At 37.4% G+C, this 5,273-nt stretch overlaps 1 long non-coding RNA gene and 1 other non-coding gene across 2 annotated transcripts; one reads left to right on the forward strand and one right to left on the reverse strand.

The window, feature by feature from the left end:
- Nucleotides 1-1,581: 1,581 nt before the first annotated feature.
- LOC101241959 lies at nucleotides 1,582-3,741 on the reverse strand. Its single transcript, XR_182246.3, has 2 exons — nucleotides 3,003-3,741; nucleotides 1,582-2,398 (listed from the first exon to the last, which is right to left on the reverse strand). It is a non-coding gene; the product is annotated as an uncharacterized LOC101241959 (long non-coding RNA).
- Nucleotides 3,742-3,892: 151 nt separating this feature from the next.
- LOC104265817 lies at nucleotides 3,893-5,159 on the forward strand. The gene is made up of 2 exons (XR_003397207.1): nucleotides 3,893-4,724; nucleotides 5,048-5,159. It is a non-coding gene; the product is annotated as an uncharacterized LOC104265817 (transcript).
- The last annotated feature ends 114 nt before the right edge of the window (nucleotides 5,160-5,273 follow it).

Below are 5,273 nucleotides of genomic sequence, written 5' to 3' on the forward strand. Positions count from 1 at the left end.
ACTATACATCATNACATTAAACGATATTAACATAAGCATGCATCAAGACAAGATTAGAAAAAAATAATTTTTTATGTTAATGTAGTTAATAATTGTCATGGTTCATATTTGTGCTTTAATTTTGATATGCTCATAGTCAAATAGTAAAATAACCAACGATCATCTGACGTGTTATTTCTACAGAAAGGAGATAAGACAGAACGAAAAGCTCAAGAACGAAGATGGAGCCATAGCATACCCAGACTAGGATTTATTCTTAGTCGATGTAAATACTAACTTATGTGAGCTGTAGCATAAAAGTCCCTTATACTTATTGGATGCTTGTTTAAAATTGAATGTTTATGTGGTAGACGGTGTGTTGTGGGGTGGGGAAGTATACGGAGGTCAAAATATTAAAAGTCCACCTTTGTACACGTTAGTAATGGTAACGTGGTTGGGAATCTTGGGTTTTATTTCTTCATATGTGTATGTATGTATGTGTGTGTAAACTACCTGCATAAGAACGGTGCGCGCAGGTCAGATTTCCCAACTCTAACCCAAACTCTTGGTGTCACTTATCAGCAAGGCTGGCAGTCGGCATCAGATAGATAGAAGTGACATCGCTATAACTAGGGATCGCTGTTAGGAAGTTTAAGTTAGAACTGGGACACTGCACCAGGTCGATACAACACGTGTCATTGCACCCAGGCCTATACAGCAGCTTGTCTTGGTTTGCGTAAACCATATTCCAACACGCCGGTTGGTTAAAAGTCCGGTCAGCGAAAGCTGGTGGGTTCCAACTGCAAAACAATTAGGCGCCAAACATGCGACTAGGGTAGGGATAAAACAAATACTAAAAATGTTAGCCCCCTGTTAAGCCCCCTAAAACCACTAACCAAATTAATATTTTTTCAGGTGTCGGTTTATGTTGTCATTCCTTTTTTGAATCGACAACAGGCGCGAAAATGCGACGCTGTTGCGGCGGATAAAAGTGATTCCTAAGATCACTCGGTTCGATCATTCTTGTGTTAAAGCAAGATATAGTTAGCTCCCAAATCCGTTCTTATGCAGTTTCCCCACTTTGTAAAAAAAACTAGTTATTGCGACGCGTTGCGACGGTTCCTATTATTTATTATTATTGCGACGCGTTGCGGCGGTTCCTATTATTTATTATTATTATATTGGCCCATAGAGAATGCTTGTATTGTTATGTGCTTATTGTATGGGGTGGGGTATGGTGGTGTTGGGGGATTGTGGTGTATGTATTGATACACACTTACACTATACACGAAACGAACTGTCATTCTGATAAATCCATGGTATGGGCATTTCAAAATAGATTAAATTTTAACTTTGAATTTAATGAATTAAACGTAATATATGTACAAGGGAATATTTATATTACCTATCCCTTAATCTAATATCGTCTACCATTGTTTGGGTCGTTTGAATGGGGTTGTCATTGCGGCGGATAAGAGGCTTGCATTGGGTGTCGGAGGTTTTTGCATACATGATGTTCGTACTAATCCTCAATCATTGGCAATTTTGCTTTTTTTCGCGTTCAGTACCGATTTTCACGTGAATTTTTGTCTCTTTTTTTCACACGCTGGCGATTTTCTTAATTTTACGTTGCGCGGAGCTCCATTTTTGTTTACGTGGTAATTTTTGCCTTTTTCGTCGTAATTTTTGTCTTTTTTTTTCTACAAAATTGCCAATGAAGGAGAATTAATTTCGTACAGTTGTTATGCGTGTTCGTAATCTCTATGCAACCTCTACTCCAATGATGTGGCAGTAACCCTGGGAGCCTGTCCGACTATTGGGTCTCATTCACCTGACTATATTGGGTCTCATTTACCTGACTATTGGGTCTTTTCTTATTTATCTGAGTATTGTTTTTTATAGTTAGCCTGTCCAGCCATGGTGACTCAGAATTTACAGTTCTACACTTTATTCATACTAATCACATATACATACAAAAAAACAAAATGTGGTGCAAATGGTTAGGTGCTACAGCTCACCCCTTTTATATTTTTATCTTAAATCATATTGGATCAGCCAATGCCAGATCAGAAGTGTGTGTCGTGTCCAATTTCTTGTGTCCGGTGTCCAATTTCTCATAGTACGCCTCTTAACGCGGTAAGCCACGTATAACGATGGCATGTTGGGAGGTGTAAGTTCAGTTTATAAGACGGTCAGTCCAGGCTGCAGTTCTTGGTTGTGTGTATTGTGCGTATGTTTGTGGTCGCTATTCGCGTTTCGAAAACCGTTGAGTGGCGTCGATCGCTACCTAGCGTGCCTTGATCCTCTAACCCAGAAGATCAGGGTCCAGGTATAACTAGGGCTACTGGCGAGAGGTCCTGGTAAAAAAACCTCAACGACCACAAGCGAAGCAGCCTCCTGGGCGTGGTTGGAATCTTCGCTGTAAAATGAATAAACAAACGTTTAATATTATAAGTAAATGTACATTTCAGTAAAGACTTTATTGTACCAACATTTTGTTTGCTATATACATTATCAATATCATAGCTTGGTAATGACTCCCCATATGGCACAATAAATGTTTGTGCAATAAATGTCGTGTACCGAAAGAGCTATTTGTTTGTAATATTAAGTTATGTCGTTAGAAGCAACACTAGCGAAATATTAATGCTAAATTCTGTTGCCATTGCCATAAGCGTGATGCAATATACGAATTCACTCCCTCGATATACAAATCATTACCTTTATTATTATCAACCAAAAAATTGTTAATGTTTTTATACCAGCAGGAGCCAGTTTATTAAGTTTTAAAAATCTCTCCACATTATGTAATTGATCGCCAAACGTACCCACTTGACACAATGTACCTCCAAACATTTTATAAACTTTACTAAATCAATATATTCAATGTGTAAAATGAAAAGAAATTACAAAATGAAATGGGATTATACATAAAACTGCAATTATTTAGAGTACAGAATTTCAAATAACGGAATTAAATTATAAAATAAACAAAAACCTTATTTAAAAATAAACATATAAACCTTGTTGTTGATGTCGTATCTCTACTTATTTCTGGAACCTGAAAAGATGACAGCTTTGTTCTTGTCGGGGGCAACAAAAAGACTTGTGGATCGTATAGATTGGACAATTGTTTTAACACGCCGAGAAAAATAGAATTCTCATTTAGGAATCACAAAATAAAACAACATCGTTTTTATACTGACGTAGTAGCACAATCCGCAAGCAACTTTTATTTAGGAGACTGTTATTGCTTAATTTATGAGTTACAAATGGGTAGAAATTTTATGTTGATCACAATATACCAATATACATTCTTTAGTTAAAATAAACTTTTCATCATCATCGGTAAATACAACTAACATTAATATGGGGAGACACCAATGTAATCGGTCCGAGCCTGTTTGCTCGATAGCAAAAAAAGTGTCAAACACCTTAAGCGAAAACAATACATTCATAATTTTTAAAATCCGCTCCTGACAGTGTCCCATCTTCCCCCACCCTATTATATTGACCACATAAAAACACACAAGCACTTTAGGTTACGTACATGTCCAAAGACACAAACACTCTTTAACGAATGGTAGCAACCAACATCAATCTGGTATTTAATTTCATAAAAGGAAGCAAACGGTTGCGCCACGATACTATAATGTCTTTACGTACATACTATATACAAGCATAGTTTGACATGATGCTGATGTGTTATCACCGGTTTTTTAAAATAAAACCGATACGTCAGACATCAGATTCTAGCCTGCTGCGTCATGAACAGGAAATCATGACAAAGTATACGCTTATGACATAGTATATAGGCCTCTACTACAGTCTACAGCAGCCTGTTTTGTTTTCCGAGCCCAACAAATATACCTAGGCCACAGAACATTATACAACCAGCAATCAAATACATTGTACTGAAACTCTTGGCAGTGAAGACCGATTCAGACGGAATCAGAATACGTGGAAGTTTTGCCGCAAGTTTTGAACAGACATTTAAACAAATAGGCGGGAACAACTGTGACGTTATCAGTGTGACTTCGTACAGCTGCTTGCTACTCTGTTTGTCGTGTGTGTCTCAGTTATGTTTGCTTTTAGCCTCCAGTGTAAATGAACCCACAGAGAATGACCTTACTTAGATAGCAAAGTCGCCGCATTTCAGAAGTAAGCATGTGGTTACCGCGCCCGCTTATCCCAGCTCGCTTATTGGTTCGCTGCAGCAATAGAACGTAGTTGGAAACTGAATAATTTCCGCTTGTTTGGTACGGTTTGTATTGCGTTGCTACGCAATGAAACAGATTGGATTTAGTTGTAAAGGCATCGTTCAAAGAGTAGCGTTAACTGTTAACATATGCTAAGTTGGTTTTACAGTGCAAAGTGATTATGCCTTTCAATGTACTGTTGTTTTAACGCTAAACAGGTAAAGCGTAGGCCTACTTACAACATGCGCAGTAAACGAGAAAACAAGCAAGGTAGAATAGAATAGAAGGTAGAACGCAGCAAACGCAGACTGAAAGTCGTCAGTGTCATTTACATACATTCCATGTTGTTTCAAAAGGTATTTTACCAAGATCGTTTCATACAAGACTGTTTTTAAGTTTCTGAAGATCGTTAGAACGTTCATTATGATGGCTGGATGTAATTCAACGTTTCGGTTAGCTAATCCCCACCTCTCGGATAAGGAAACGCTCTATCACCTTGGAATTTCAACTGATGATAATTTACAACAGCGTTTCGGCGACGTTAAGGTACATATTTGTACACATGTATATAATACAGTAATGTGAGGTAAGATGAAAACAGCACATCATGTGGTATAATACGTTGGCTATAATAAACATAGCATATTTACAGAATTATATAACCGTAGCGCCGCGCTCGAAACAGAAAAAAAAACAATCAGGAAACAGTGTTTTACCAATAAAAACGCTACTTCTAAATCGTGAAAATACGGTTGTATAATTCTGTAAATATTCTATCTTTCTACGTGGACCATCTTACACCAACTTATCATATACCGTAAAACATAAGCAAATAAAGTTTCACGCAAAATTACTAAACCTTTTCACAGTATGTTTGCCTGGGAGGCAAAAACAAACGAATGGAAAATTTCGCGAACTTGTTATATCGTGATCTTGGCTATCCAGACAATAGCGAGGTAGATGACGCATCTAAACCTAAAGGTTGGTCACCTCATATAACTTTTTATTAGTAGAATGGGGGAAGATGAGATTCCCTTCATTCTATTTTTCGTCCTATTCGGTCGTAAACAAAGATTATTCAAAGAATTATGAAAC

Source organism: Ciona intestinalis, unplaced genomic scaffold (genome assembly GCF_000224145.3).
Source record: "Ciona intestinalis unplaced genomic scaffold, KH HT000521.1, whole genome shotgun sequence".
NCBI classification, from domain to species: Eukaryota; Metazoa; Chordata; class Ascidiacea; order Phlebobranchia; family Cionidae; genus Ciona; species Ciona intestinalis.